Raw genomic sequence first — 16,647 nt, forward strand, 5'->3', positions numbered from 1 at the left:
GTCTGCTCAGCCACTCCAGCTGCTAGAGACGGAGGAAGAGTAGTGCCCATCTTCCTGGGCTGCCTGAGGCCAGGAGTCTCACTATTGCTGGGAATCTCCTCAAGCAAGATCTAGGTGACAGCCAGCAAAAATGTGGCATGTCCATGATGAACAGTGGAGATGACAAGGCCCCAGTTCTCAAAGGTGGCACCGTCCACAATAAAGGACCCCTCCCCCTGCTTAACAGCAAGCTTCTCTCAGCAGCCTAAAACACTACGGACTTGGGGCTGGCGCCGTGGCACAGTAGGTTAACCCTCCACCTGCGGCACTGGCATCCCATATGGGCACCGGTTCTAGTCCTGGCTACTCCTCTTCCAATCCAGCTCTCTGAAATGGCCTGGGAAAGCAGTAGAATATGGCCTTAGTGCTTGGACCCCTGCACCTGCGTGGGAGACCAGGAAGAAGCTCTTGGTTCCTGGCTTTGAATCAGAACAGCTCCACCAATGCAGCCATGTGGGGAGTGAACAAGCAGATGGAAGACCTCTCTCACTGTCTGTAACTACTTCTCAAATAAATAAACTCTTAAAAAAAAAAACAAAACAAAACAAAACACTACGGACTGTGAGAGTCATTTGCCTGCCTGTAGTAACTTGCTATCCTGTAATCGCTGTCTTTGCTGGACATCCGCCCACCTGTCTGTTAAGGCTCCCTGATTAAACCAGACAGAATCAACTGTAGTCAAAATTGTGACTGGAGGGGCTGGCACGGTGACGTAGCAGGTAAAGCTGCCACCTGCAGTTCTGGTATCCCACATGGGTGTCGGTTTGAGTCCCAGCTGCTCCACTTCCGATCCAACTCCCTGCTAATGCCCAAGTGCTTGGGACTCTGCACCCACACAGGAGACAAGTATGGAATTCCTGGCTTTGTCTTGGTCATACCCGGCTGTTGCAGCCATTTGGAGAGTGGACCAGGGGATGGAAAAAAATCTCTGTCTCTTCTTCTCTCTCTGTCACTCTGCCTTCCAGACAAATAAATAAATCTTTTTCTTTTAAAACAAATCTGTTCTTGTAAATTTCCCCAGCAACTGTGACCAGCACAGATTCTGAGGAAGTAACATCTGGGTGGAGTGAACTTACAAGAAGCAAGTGGAGCTGCCTGCATGGGGCGGGAACAGTGGGTGCTGTGGATGCCTCCCTCGGCTCCCCGTCACTGAGCTGGTGCCCCAGCTGCTGTATTGGCGGTGCCTTTTCCAGAGAATTGTCTGTGGCCAGTAAGAGTTGCCTCAGGAAGTTTTGTCGTCCCCTGCCCTGTCTCCACATACAGGAATGGCATGCAGCAAAGACTGACACCAAGCCCCAGTACGGAATAAACAAGGTGGTGTGATCCGTGCTCCAGAGCTCCCCCAGGGATGAACCCAGAGTAGGCTCCAGCAGAGGTCTCCTGCTGGCTACACTTCCTTCCTCTACCCTATCCAGCTTTTGCTGTTCCCCTGCGCTGACAGCTCGCCCTCAATTAATCACTTGTACAAGAATTCCCAGCTCAGAGTCTGCTTCTAGGGAGTCCCAAACAGTCATCATTAAATATTTTTTTTAAAAAAGGTTTTCTTACAATTACAAATATTTTGATGTCTCAGGTAGCATTTTTTTAAATTTTTTAAAAATTTTATTTAAATTATACAAGTTTCACATATTTCATATATACAGATTTAGGAACATAGTGACACTTCTCTCCCTACCCGCCTTCCCATCCATGCTCCAACCCTCCTGTGTGTGTGTGTATGTGTATGTGTGTATGTTTCCTCCAAAGAAAACTTTCATTTAAGGAATACAAACTTCATGCATTTCATGAGTACAACTTTAGGAATATAGTGATTCTTCCTCCCATACCCGCCCTCCCACCTACACACTCCCACCCCTCTTCCTCCTCCCTCTCCCATTCCCAGTCCCATTCTCCATTAGGATTCATTTTTAATTAACTTTATACACAGCAGACCAAGTCTATACTAAGTAAAGACTTCAACAATTTGCACAAAAAACAAACAAGGAAAACCTTTCCTCAACCAAGACAAGGGCTGTTCAAAGTCATTGCATCTTGAAGTTAATTTCACTTTTTTTTTTGAAACTTAATTACCTTTAAAGAAGCACTCAAGAATGATACATCTTTTGCCAGCACTTAGATGTAATTATAATACAACTTTTTGAGGACATTGAGTCCTGCTTAGGAAGTTAGTACACAGTGACTCTTGTTGTTAATTTAACAATTAACACTTTTATGTATGACGTCAGTGATCACCCAAGGTTCTTGACATGAGCTGCCTAGGCTATGGAAGCCTTTTGAATCCACAAACTCTGTCAGTATTTACACAAAGCCATAAGCAAAGTGGAAGTTCTCTCCTCCCTTCAGAGAAAAGTACCTTCTTCTTTGATGACCACTTCTTTCCACTGGGGTCTCACCCACCGAGGTCCTTCATGTAGGACCTTTTTTTCCCCAGAGCGTCTTGGCTTCCCATGCCTGGAATGTCAGGTAGCATTTTAACTGTAATCCTATATAATTATCCTTTTTAGCAATGATTATTGACATATTTCAGCTGTTTCTGTTCAATTTTTAAAGACTTTCCAGAGTGTATTTTGTGGGGAACAAATTTCTCAAAACAACCTATCACTCATAGAAGAAAACAAAGATGCAATGGTAAAAGATTTTATGTGAAATGGTTTGAGAAATACTGCATTATGGATGCTAGTGTTGGAGAGCCACCATGCAAATAGTCCATTAAAGTCTGAGGCAGTGCAGCCAGTGGTTAAAGGTCCCTGGCAGATTGATGTTCAAATCTCAGTTTAGCTATTAACCATTAGTTAGGAGCCTCGCCTAACTTTTCTGCTCCCAAGCTTCTTTTTTTGTTTGTTTGGTTGAAGGTTTTTATTTAATAAATACAAATCTTCATATGTACAGCTTTTAGGGATATAGTGTTTCTTCCCCCCATTCCCGCCCTCCCACCGGCACTCCCATTCCACCTCCCACTCCCTCTCACATTCCATTTTCCAAAAAGATTCGTTTTTAACTGACTTTATGTACAGAAGACCAACTCTTTACTAAGGAGAGATTTCAACTCTTTGCACCCACACAGACACACAAAGTATAAAGTACAGTTTGAAGACAAGTTTTGCCATTAATTCTCATAGTACAACTCATTAAGGACAGAGGTCCAGCATGAGGAGCAAGTGCACAGTGACTCCTGTTGCTGATTTAACAACTGACACTCTTATTTATGAAGTCAGTGATCACCTGAAGCTCTTGACATGAGCTGCCAAGGCTAAGGAAGCCTTTTGAGTTCACAAACTCCGCAGGTTTTTAGACAGGGCCATACGCAAACTGGACCTTCTCTCCTCCACCAAGTTTCTAATGTGTGAGATGGGTTTTACATGTTACATGCTTCACAGTTGCAGTGAAAGACTGAATAAGAAGCATTTAGCACAGCGCCAGGCACCTAGAACATTCAATAAATCATGACAAGTAAACGTACATAAACACAAAATGCCTGCCTTGGATTTCAGAGGAAAGGGGAGGACTAGTTAATTTCCTTGACCACAGAATGCTTTTTATTCTCACCAAGAACAAGAAACAAAGCACACAAAAACAATGAGCTGCAGTTTATAAAAATGCTGATGTGCTAAAACTGGACCCTGCTGACTCATCACAACGTGGAGAGCTTTATCTGAAGAATCCGGGCAGTGTAAACAGTGAAGCAAGATCGACTTCAGCCAAATGCCCTGATTGACAAACTGGAGCTTTTTGCATTTTTTTTTAAACAAAGAATTACTAGTTTATTTATAAGAAAATAAGTATCTGCTTGGCTTGTATCAACATTAAGTTTCCCTGTTGGTTGCATAGTCTTCTGGCCTACATATTCTTGATCTTGTTGATTTCATAACAGGTTAGGAGTTAACTTGAAAAAGGGTGGTCTTCCTGCATCTCAGAGCTGAGTGACCCTCCTTGTCCAGCATCCACTGCCCGCCTGGGAGGAATCCCCAGGGCACAGGGAAGCAGAAAGTGAGAAGCTGTCTCCTTGAAGGAAAGGCTTGGTGGCAACTCCATCTCAGGAAAGTCAGTCACTGCGGCCAAAAGCATCCAGCCCAAGGCACTGTGCTTTGTCCATCAGGCACAAGGGGCTTCAGACACAATATGTTTAAAATTAACACAACAGCAGGTTGCTAAGGCTTTTATAGTAAGGGCTAAGGCAATGTAGACAGCATTTAGCATGGAGGAGAAGCAGTCTCCTTCTGTCCAGGAGATGCACATCTCCACCCACTATGCATCCAAAACAAGATCTGCCCTAACCGTTCCTTGCAGCTTTAATGGTTTCTTGCCTGTAGTGGTCAGGCTCCCTCTGAGTGTAACGTTGCAAGACAAGTGTTCCTGGGATATCCTTTGAAAAACAAGCTCTAAAGAGTGTGTACTTACCAACGGTTTCAAATACCCTGTGTAAGACTGTGTACTTACAAATGGTTTCAAATACCCTGCCAGCTACCCAGTGCCTCCTCTTTGCCTAAATCCTACACTCTTGGTTACAATTTTACCTCGATTTTGTTGGGTGTTCTTAGGAAAGTTACCCCACTTCCACAGGTCAAGGCAAAAGGATCTGTAAATTTGACCTCAGGAAACAGGTTCCTCTTCATTCTTTTTCACCTGGGTTCATAATACGTACAAAGGTCGGTTCCTTGGTACTTCCATGTTTCCACACCATTCTTTTGTAAACACATGTAACATTCAACCGGCATACCTAATAGTAAACCAACTACCATCGCAAGAGCCTAGGCTCTACTACTTAAACAAAATACACAAGTTAATAGAAAATGGGAATTTCACAATACAAACACACTGATTTCAACAGGAACAAAAATACAAAAGAGATTTATTCCCTCACTTGCAAAGATGTTGGCAGAGGGTTGGGCATTTGACCTGGTCTTTCAGATGACAGCTGGGACAACTGCATCCCACCTCAGAATGCCTGGCTGGCTTCACATCTCGGCTCTGGCTTTGGATTCCAGTTCCTGCTAATGTGGACTCTGGGAGGCAGCAATGGCAGCTCATGTAGTTGAGTCCCTGCCACCTAAGTGGAAAACCCTGAATAACTTCCCAGTTCTAGGCTTCATCCTGGCCCAGCTTTGGCTGCTACAGAGAAGTGCGCCAATGGATGGGAGTGTGTGTGCATTCTCTCTGTCTCTCCCTCTCCCTCTCTCTCTCTCCCTCTCTCCTTTTCAAATATAAAACAAATAGCAACAAAACCCAGCTGCATTCTCTTAAAAAACAAAGATGTTATAGGAGGCATTTCCCTTCCTGATGATATAGGCAAGAAAGTAGTTAAGGCAAAGAGAAAGAACTGAGACCACCAACCCTCTCCCCGTGATCTAACTATTTTGGAAAAGCTGCACCCAGCACTGATACCATGTGAAAATAACACCATGTGAAAATATGGTTGCTGATTGCATCCCCAGGATGATCTTTAGCCCATTATAAATCATTATAATAAAATTACCATGGCCGACACCCATACTCCCATCATGCTTCTGATGCCTTGACACTTCTTCCCAGCCTCCAGAATGGAAAGAAATGAATTTCTGTTGCTTACTAGTCATTCAGTATATAGTATTTTTTGTTATTGCTACCAAAATGGCCTAAAACATTGATCCAGTACAAACCCTAGGGTTTTTTTTTTTTTTAAACATGAAAACAAAACAAAATAAAAGTGGAGTCCTGGAAATTAGCTGACCAAATCCAGGGCAGACATGGTACTGAGTCATTGTTATGACTCCCCGGGCTAAAATATGTGCTCTTGCAGACCAGACACAGTGACTCATACTTCCTTACACTGCCTTTAGTTTTTTTAAAGATTTATTTACTTATTTGAAAGTCAGAGTTACAGAGAGAGAAGGAGAGGCAGAGAGAGTGAAAGAGTGAGAGAGAGAGCAAAAGAGAGAGAGAGAAATAAAAGTCTTCCATCCACTGGTTCACTCCCCAATTGGCCTCAACGGCTGGAGCTACACCGATCCAAAGCCAGGACCTAGGAACTTCTTCCAGGTATCCCACATGGGTGCAGGGGCCCAAGGACTTAGGCCATCTTCTACTGCTTTCCCAGGCCACAGTAGAGAGCTGGATTGGAAATGGAGCAGGCAGGACTAGAACCAGCGCCCATATGGGATGCCGGCACTGCAGGCAGTGGCTCCACCGCCATACCATAGCACGGGCTCTCCTTACATTGATTTTAAATACCAGGTGAATTGCTGGGCTTGGGTAATACAGTTGGTCATCTGAATCCATGGGCTCCATATTCATGGATTCAACCAACCCCAGGTGGAAAATAATCAGAAATAACACAGCACCTGCACTGAATCTGTATGAGCTTTTTTTCTTGTCAAAAGTATACTCAAAGATGTGCACAGGTTACATGCAAATACTACACTATTTTACAAAAAGAGACTTGTGTCCATGGAGGGTCCTGTGACCATTCCTCCAAGGATCCTAAGGTATGACTCTGCTCTATAAACACTTGTAAGCCAACAGTACCCTTACCCAGGGCCAGAATGGGTGTACACAGGTTAAGACTCTGCTGGGGATGGCATCCCATTGGGAATGCTGATTTTTTTTTTCTTTAAAGCTAGAGTTGAAAGACAGAGATTTTCTAAGTGCCTGTTCACTCCCTAAATGGCTGCAATGTGCAATAGCCAGGTCTGGGCCTGGCCAAAACCAGGAGCCTAAAACCCCATCTGGGTTTCCCCATTTCTTTGGGAGATGCCAGCATCACTGGTGGCAGCTTAAACTGCTATGCCACAATGCTGGCCCCTGGAATGCCAGTTCGAGTCCCAGCTGATCTGCTCCTGATCCAGCTTACTGTTAATAAGCTTGGGAAGGCATGGAAGATGGCCTGAGTATTTGTGCCCCTGCTATCCATGTGGGAGACCAGGATGAAGTTCCTGGCTCCTGGCTTTGGCCTGCCTATACCTGGCTGTTGCAGCCATTGGGAGAGTGAACCAGCAGATGGAATATCTCTCTGTCCTGTCTCTGTCTCCTTCTCTCTGTCTCTTCCTCTCTGTCACTATACCATTCAAATAAATAAAGAAATCTTTAAAAAAGAAAACCCTACACAATATCATTGTCTTAAAATGATGCTAAAAGCTGAAAGCCTTAATTTTCTCTAAAAAGAACAAGAGACATGTATTTCTTGAATGACTCAGATCTATGCATAAATATTTTAAAATATTAATATAATTTCAAAAAATAATTGCTAACTTCAATAGTATCATCAAGAAAACCCATGTTGTTATATGATATGCTTTGCTATATAAAAGAATAAATCATTTCGTTTGGAAAGAACCATTGAGATTATCTAGTACTAGTTTTGAAGACCAGAAAGTCAGAGTGGGGCAGGCATTATGGTGCAGTGGGTTAAGCCGCTGCTTGGGATGCCCACCTCCTATAGCAGAGAGCCTGGTTCAAATCTGCTTTCAAGCCAGCTTTGTACTAAAGTGCAGGAAGCAATAGGTGATGGCTCAAGGACATGGGTCCCTGCCACCCACAAAGGAGTCCAGGACTGAAGCCCTGGCTCCTGACTTCAGCCTGTCCCAGTCACAGCTGTTAGAGACATTCGGAGAGTAAACCAGCAGATCTCTGTGTGTGTCAGTCTCTCTCCTTCTCTGTCACTCTACCTTTCAAGTGAATGAAAACAAGTAACCATTAAAAGAATTTCAAAGAATTAGAATATCCAAGTCTCTCCTGAAGTGAGAGGGCTTTTTGTACAAAAGCATGTGGTATTGACAAAGCACCAGCCAAACAGAACACTGGACAAGCCAAGAAATTCAGAAACAGCCTCCTGGATACATGAACTTAAGATTTATGATGGAGTTCGTATGGAAGATGGATGGGAAAATGACAACTCTATCAAGAAAAGGTTCTGGGCCAATTAGCTATCCATTTGGAAGAAAACTATAATAGGGGACTTGACTTTGTTCATTTTTGTGTTGCTAACAAAATACCTGCGGCTAGGTACTCATAAAGAAAAGAAGTTCACTTGGTTCACGATTCTGGTGTTTGGAAAGTACAAACAGTTCGGCATCAGCGTCTACTGAGGACTGCCTTATTATGCCACAACATGGAATTTCTGTATCAAGGGTTGGGCAGCGTGCAAAAGGGTCAGGCATGTGAGCTGACCGTGCTTAATAACAACCAGCTCTCATGTGAGCTACTCCAGTCACATGAGAACTGACTTACCCCAGAGAGACAGCTCAAATCCATTCAGGAGGATGGAGCTCCCATGACCCAGCCACCTGCCACTGGGCCCTAACTCTTAAAAGTTCCACCAACTCCACACCACCATACCAGGAGTCAGGCTCTTAAGACATGAACCTCAGGGAACAAACCACACCCAAACCATAACAGAGGGCCTACCTCACTCCACACCAAAATAAAATAAACATATATACAGATGTACAGAGATATTTTATATATGTAAATACATAATAGGATATAATATATATTAAAGTATATAGGTTAAAAGCATAAATTTAAGATCTAAAGGTTATATACCAGTTCATATCACTAACAGAGTGATACCAGATTGTTTGCAGCACCCTTAAATAAAAGGGACAAGTATCTAGAAAATATGGAGAATTTCCATGCATGAATTCTTAGCAAGAATTGATAAAACAATCCGAACAAAAAATGGAAAATTAAAAAGATCTCTTTGAGCAATCATTGAACAGGATATGGAAGCCTAAGTGAACAATTACATATCAAACGATACTCAACCTCATAAGGAAAAGAAAATTAAAGCCACAGTGACATCCCATTATACATCTACCAGACTGACAAAAACATTCCTTTACTACCAAGTATTGGTGAGAATTCATTGCCATAGGAACTCTTTTATTGCAGTCAGGATTATAAATTGGTACAAGCACTTAAGAGTTTTTTCTATCTTTCTTTCTTTCTTTCTTCTTTCCTTTCTTTCTTTCTTTGAGAGGCAGAGTTACAGACAGAGGGAGAGGCAGAGAGAAGGGTCTTCCATCTGTTGGTTCACTTCCCAAATGGTCGCAAATGCCAGTGCTGGGCTGATCCGAAGCAAGGAGCCAGGAGCTTCCTCTGAGTCTCCCACTTGGGTGCAGGGGCCCAGGCACTTGGACCATATTCTTCTGCTTTCCCAGGCCATAGCAGAGAGCTGGATTGGAAGAGAAGCAGCTGGGACATGAACATAGCCATATGGTATCCCATATGGGATACCAGCACCAGAGGCAAAGGCTTAGCCTACTACACCACAATGCTGGCCCCAGAGAAGTTGTACTTTAGAAAGCAAGAAATTGAGTATCCTCGCAAAAGTCAAAATAGCAATTTCTCTGGGAGCAATGAGAGCACACAGGAGTGTGTGACTTACTGAATGAGGCACAGACCTTTTTGTATATCAAAGTCTTGTACTAGACTAAGGTTCTACTTATAATCTGGGAGAGTTTCATGGTTTTATGATGATTGCTTAATTATGCATGTAACTATCCTAGGCTATCTTCTATATGTATGATATACTTTACAATCACAAAAACAGTTTTACATTGCCAACACTGGACTGAAAATAAAGCAATCTCCAGTCATTACTGTGATGATAAGAACACTGCCCAGGAGGGACCAGTAGGTTAAGCTTCTGACAGAGATGCCAGCATCCCACATGAGCAACTCTTGGAGTCCCAGCTGCTCTACTTCCAATCGAGCCCCCTGCCAGTGCGGCTAGGAAAGCAGCAGAAGATAGCTCAAGTGCTTGGACCCTTGCACCCACTCACGTGGGACACCCAGATGGTGTCCATCCAGGTTCTTGGCTTCAGCTATTGTGGTCATTTGGGGAGTGAAATAGCAGGTGGAAGATAACTCTCTCCCTCTTTTTCTCTTCTCTATCTCTCACTCGGCCTTTCAAATAAATAAATAATTTTTTTTAAAGAAAAAGAATGTAGCTCTGGCCTCCTGGCAGCGCGGGTAGAGGAGGCAGTGTGGGGAAGAGGGGGCAGCGCCGAGGAGGCTGCTGAGGGCAGCCGGGGTGGATGGCGACGCGGCTCGCTGCGGAAGTTTGAAATCGGCAGAATGGAAGAGACTGGAATTTGTGGGCTAGGGGAGAAAGCAGATATGTTGTATACTGTCAATCAAATGATATTCTTCAACATCAAGACTCAAATTGTGGTGGCACAAGTAATAAGCTTCCATTGGAAGAGGATGAGAGCAGTGACTTTATAACAAAGAACAGGAATTTGGTGGGTCCAGGACTGCACACGGGAGTCCAGAAAGGAAACTCCTGGGCGAGGAGCTCAGACAGATCCCCCCGATGGTCAGCAAGATTCAGAGTGCAACAGGAACACAGGAAAAACCTCAGGAAAAGAAGTTGTATTACAATGCAAGCCCTAAACACCCTTTCAACCCCAGAGGAGAAGCCAGCAGCTCTCTGTAAGAAATGTGCTGATCTTCTGGAGGAGAGCAAGAATGTTTAGAAGTGCATGAAGATTCTGCAGAGAAGAGCAAGCCCAGGCTGTGGGAGAAAGCCCACTTGCAAAGTGAACCCAGCAAGGCTATCTCGGCAAGAAGCAAACTAGAATCTCTGCAGGAGACTTCAGCGTCACAATGAGGAAAATGCGTAGCAGGCACCAGGGGAAGAGGAACAGCTAAAGAAGCTCCCTGCTAATGTACCTGGGAAAGCAGCAGAAGATGGCCCAAGTGGGAGACCCAATGGCGTTCTAGACTCTTATGATTTGGCCCGGCCCAACCTCTGTTGTAGCCGTTTGGGGAGTGAACCAGCAGATGGACGATCTCTCTCTCTCTCTCTCTATCTCTCTCTCTCTCTCTCTCAACTCTGCCTTTCAAGTAAATAAAATAAATCTTAAAAACAACAACAACTGGCCGGCACCTCAACTCACTAGGCTAATCCTCCGCCTGCGGCACCGGTACTCCGGGTTCTAGTCCCGGTTGCTCCTCTTTCAGTCCAGCTCTCTGCTATGGCCCGGGAAGGCAGTGGAGGATGGCCCAAGTACTTGGGTCCCTGCACTCGCATGGGAGACCAGGAGAAGCACCTGGCTCCTGGCTTCGGATCGGCACAGCACACCGGCCGTGGTGGCCATTTGGGGAGTGAACCAATGGAAGAAAGACCTTTCTCTCTGTCTCTCTCAGTCTAACTCTGCCTGTCAAAAACAACAACAACTGTACGGATGCTAATTCCAGAGGCCTAGAGATCTGAGAACCAGGGCTGTTGGGGCTGCCGGTCCACTGAGCCACCTTGAGTATTGTGGGTTCTGTTGTCATACTGACTGGAATTCTGATGCCACCAAACGTATTACTCTTCCTCATTTATAAAAATGAGATTAATAAGCCTGACCTCATAAGGTTACTGTGATATTTAGAGTTATAATGTTCATCCAGGGTTTAGAAGAGTGCCTGGCACTTAGTAATTACTCTAAACTTTAGTTATTTTTAATAGTAACACACAATTATGCCTCTTATGAGATTTATCTAGTCCTAAAAGGAACTAACGAATTATACCAGAGGGCTCTCAGCACAAACATGAAAAAGTATGCCCCGACCACAGCAGGGAGCTGCCACCATTCTCACTCCTTATAATCTATCCGCACATCTTGCCTGAACTTGTGAGTTCACAATTCACAAAGTATTCTAGAAAAATACTTGATTCCAGAAGACCTACTTATATGGAGGAAAAATCTCCCACATCTTTTTATCAATCAGCAGCACTACATAAGAGGAGATGATTTTTCCAGGAAAATAGCTAAGGCTGGGAATTGATCCAGTTATTTAAAACTGCTGATTAAATCCAACTAGCAAACGCTCTCCTAATATAAACCATTTTGAAGCATTGACTGAAGACATTTTGCGGGGGAAATACAAATAAGAACTTTATTACGGGCACCGTGTTCCTCTGTTCTCCAGCACCATGCTATAACCAGTCAGCCATCTGACTATTGAGGATAAGGCTATCGTATGGTCTTTGTCCTTTCTTTCATCTTCGTCCTTTGGCATCAAATGTGCATCTTAATTGCTGGTTGAGCACGAATTGGTTTTGTTTCATAAAACGTGTAGCTTTGTGAAATCCAATTTTAATTTAAATGGATTTGTCCAAGTGGACACAATGGGATAAAATGTGTTTTGTGTCATGTAAAAAGAAATCTATTGAGCAGACATTGTGGCACAATATTAAGCTGCTACTTAGGATATCCAGGTGCCACATCAGAGCAAGTCCCGTCTCTGCTTCCAACCCAGCTTCTTGCAAATGTGCACCCTGGGAGGCAGCAGTGGTCCAACAGGACTTGGGTTCTTACCACTCACATGAGACCCGAATGGGCTTCTGAGTTCCTGGCTTTAGCCTGGCCCAGCCCTGGCTTTATGGGTATTTGGAGAATGAACTGGCAGATGGCAGAGCTCTCTCTCATCCTCTTTTGCTCACTCTCTCTCTCTCTCTCTCTCCCTTTTAAATAAAAATAAATAAATAATTTAATAAAGAAATTAATGTTTAGACATTCACTATGGATGACAAAATGTAGGCTTATTAATCTCATTTTTATAAATGAGGAAGAGTAATACGTTTGGTGGCATCAGAATTCCAGTCAGTATGACAACAGAACCCACAATACTCAAGGTGGCTCAGTGGACCAGCAGCCCCAACAGCCCCTGGGAGCCTGTTAGAAAGGCTGGTTGTCAGATCTCCAGGCCTCTGGAATTAGCATCCGTACAGGTTGTTTTTTTGTTTTGTTTTGTTTTTTTTACAGGCAGAGTTAGACAGTGAGAGAGAGAGAGAGACATGTTTTACTCCTGGATACAGTTCCTATAGAACATGATTTTTCTCCCACTGAAACTAGGATTAATGGATCATTTCTGTATTTCTAGAAACCCCTTCTTCAGTGATGGCACAGTCTTGATCCTGCCAAACGAAGTGGAATTTTAGAGTATTTTCACTTCTATACCTAGAAACCATTTGATTTTACAATTATTACATTATCTGCTTGGATGCTATTCTTTATATTCCAGGAATGTTGAGAAACAATGTAATTATTTTAAAAAGAACTCACTCATCTATTTTTAAAGCAGATGAACAAAAAGTAATAAAAATCTTTGCTAGAACAGAACCAATCTCCCATGTTTTCATTGCGAGATTAACTATAACTGTGTTAGTGAAGGAGTCAATTACCACTTGTCTTTTGACTAATTCTGTACCCAAAAATATTGCTTTTAATTGTTCTCTTTTTCATTTTATTTGAAAGGCAGAGAGAGTAGGAGGGAGGGAGGGAACAGGAAGGAGGGAATGAGGAAGGAGGAAAGCAGGGTGATGGGGGCCAGCGCCATGGCTCACTTGGTTAATCCTCTGGCTGTGGCGCCAGCATCCCATATAGGCGCTGGGTTCTAGTCCCGGTTGCTCCTCTTCCAGTCCAGCTCTCTGCTGTGGCCCTGGAGGGCAGTGGAGGATGGCCCAAGTGCTTGGGCCCCTGCACCCGCATGGGAGACCAGGAAGAAGCCCCTGGCTCCTGGCTTCGGATCGGCTCAGTGCCAGCCGTAGCGGCCATTTGGGGAGTGAATCAACGGAAGGAAGACCTTTCTCTCTGTCTCTCTCACTGTCTATAACTCTACCTGTCAAATTAAAAAAAAAAAAAGATTCAGAGAGAGAAAAACAGAAGCAAAGATCTCCAATCTGCTGGTTCACTCCCCAAAGGCCAGCAAGAGCCAGGCCTGGCCCAGGGCAAAGACAGGAGTCAGAAATTCCATCCTGATCTCCCAGCACTTAAACCTTGGGTGTACATTATTAGGAAGCTGGAATAGAAGCTGGGCCAGGCCCCCAATCCAGGTACTCCCACATGGGATATATGCAACCCATGCAGCATCTTCACTATTGCACCCAGCGTTCACCCCTCAATTCTAATCTTGATCTTTTGTTTTCATCTCTATATGACAGTGCTACTGTGACGGTTCAACTGCTGTAATGACAAACACTTTACAACTCTCATGTGCCCAAGACTGTCTGGCCTTTATGGGCCCCTTCTTCCATACAAAACATGAACAATTATATTTTATGACTGTACAGGTAAAGAGATAAATGTAGCTCCAGCTGCATTCATTATTATATGCTCATTTTTCTCGTGCTTTTATAAGGAATTAAAATTAAAACATCCTCATGCCCCCCTAAAAGATTCATGGGCCTTAGACACTTTGCCTATTGTGCTTAATGAGGACACTGGCTGCTAAAAGCAGCTGAGCCCTTGCAGGCACCAGGCTTTGTGGTAGCCCAGTTTCGTGTCTTGTCCTAATTAACCTCCATACAACTCTTATGTCTTAAATATTAACATTATTCCCACTTTACAGATGAGAAACTTCAGCCTAAAGAAGCCACAGAGGAAGTAACCACAAATTCCAGACTCAAATCCAGCCCCTTTTGCTTTTGAAGCCCATGAACTTCATCTCCATACCATATCAGTTTCCAGAAAGGGCTAGCTCAGTAAGTCACTAATCCAGAGAGTGACCTGGGTTTCAGGGCAGGCGATAGTAAAGGCCTGAGACTTTTGGGGCTGGCACTGTGGCCTAGCGGGTAAAGCCGCTGCCTGCAGTGCCAGCATCCAATATGGGTGCCAGTTCTAGTCCCCACTGCTCCTCTTCCGATCCAGCTTTCTGCTCTGGCCTGAGAAAGCAGTGGAAGATGACTCAAGTCCTTGGTCCCCTGAAGCCACATGAGAGACCCAGAAGAAGCTCCTGGCTGTTGCAGTCATCTGAGGAGTGAACCTGCGGATGGAAGACCTCTCTCTCTGTCTCTACCTCTCTCTGCTTCTCCTCTCTCTATGTAACTCTGACTTTCAAATAAATAATAAATAAATCTTTTTTTAAAAAATGGACTTCTTTCAGAGATCTCAAAAGGCTTCCATAGCCTTGGCAACTCATGACAAGAGTCTAGGGAGATTACTGATGCCATAAGCAAGAGTGTCAATTTGTTAAGTCAACAACAGAAGTCACTGTGCACTTACTCCTCAGGTAGGATCTCTGTCCTTAATGTGTTGTTCAATGTGAATTAATGCTATAGCTAGTACTCTAACAGTATTTTACACTTTATGTTCTGTGTGGGTGCAAACTGTTGAAATTGTTACTTAATATATACTAAATTGATCTTTTGTATATAAAGATAATTGAAAGTGACACTCTGGCAAAAAAAAAAAAAATGACCTAAATGAAAGATCTCCCCTAGTGACCCTAGTGAGAACCCAGTGGAAAGAACAGGTCATCAAAGAAGGAGGTACCTTTCTCTGAAGGGAGGAGAGAACTTCCACTTTGACTATGACCTTCTCTAAATATGATCAGAGTTGGCGAACTCAAAAGGCTTCTATAGCCTTGGCAACTCATGACAAGAGTCTAGGGTGATTACTGACTCCATAAACAAGAGTGTCAATTTGTTAAGTCAACAACAGGAGTCACTGTGCACTTACTCCTCATGTAGGATCTCTGTCCTTAATGTGCTGTACATTGTGATTTAATGCTATAACTAGTACTCAAACAGTATTTTTCTTTTTTTTTTTTTTTTTTTTTTTTTTTTTTTTTTTTTTTTTTTTTTTTTTTTTTTTTGTTTTTTTTTTTTTTTTTTTTTGACAGGCAGAGTGGACAGTGAAAGAGAGAGACAGAGAGAAAGGTCTTCCTTTTGCCGTTGGTTCACCCTCCAATGGCCGCCGCGGTAGCGCGCTGCGGCCGGCGCACCACGCTGTTCCGATGGCAGGAGCCAGGTGCTTATCCTGGTCTCCCATGGGGTGCAGGACCCAAGCACTTGGGCCATCCTCCACTGCACTCCCTGGCCACAGCAGAGAGCTGGCCTGGAAGAGGGGCAACCGGGACAGGATCGGTGCCCTGACCGGGACTAGAACCCGGTGTGCCGGCGCCGCAAGGCGGAGGATTAGCCTAGTGAGCCGCGGCGCCGGCCTCAAACAGTATTTTTCACTTTGTGTTTCTGTGTGGGTACAAACTGTTGAAATCTTTACTTAATATATACTAAATTGATCTTCTGTATATAAAGAGAATTGAAAATGAATCTTGATGTGAATGGAAGGGGAGAGGGAGTGGGAAAGGGGAGGGTTGTGGGTGGGAGGGAAGTTATGGGGCGGGGGGAAGCCATTGTAATCCATAAGCTGTACTTTGGAAATTTATATTTGCTAAATAAAAGTTTAAAAAAATGGACTTCTTCACCAGCCATGAAATCCTACAATAATAAAATGCAGATTGAGTGCCTGTAATGCAGTTGTTGAACATGTTGGGGTGCAGTCAACCTGACGATTCCTTGAGAAATAAAATCTAGAGTTGCAGGGTTTTTTTTTTTAAATCAGGAATTGTTAGTATTTTATAAATAACTGTAACTTAGAGATTCTCAAGTTAAATTCACTTTGGAAAATGAAGACATTTTCATTGTGTGGTCATCATTTTCTAGACAGTCACCTTCTTGTCCCCCATATAAATTCTTCACATTGTATCCTCTTTCTTTTCTTTTCTTTCTTTCTTTATTTTTTTTTTAAAGATGTATTTGAAAGATGGTGTGGGGTGGGGGTGGGGGCTCTTCAATCTGCTGGTTTATTCCCCAAATGCCTCTAACAGCCAGGGCTGGACCACGCCAAAGCCAGGAGA

General features: G+C 43.6%; 1 pseudogene; it reads left to right on the plus strand.

Moving 5' to 3' along the window:
* The window catches only part of LOC133751484 (gamma-taxilin-like), a 95,402-nt pseudogene that overhangs the window by 58,825 nt on the left and 19,930 nt on the right, over nt 1–16,647 (plus strand).

Source organism: Lepus europaeus, chromosome 2, assembly GCF_033115175.1.
Source record: "Lepus europaeus isolate LE1 chromosome 2, mLepTim1.pri, whole genome shotgun sequence".
NCBI classification, from domain to species: domain Eukaryota; kingdom Metazoa; phylum Chordata; class Mammalia; order Lagomorpha; family Leporidae; genus Lepus; species Lepus europaeus.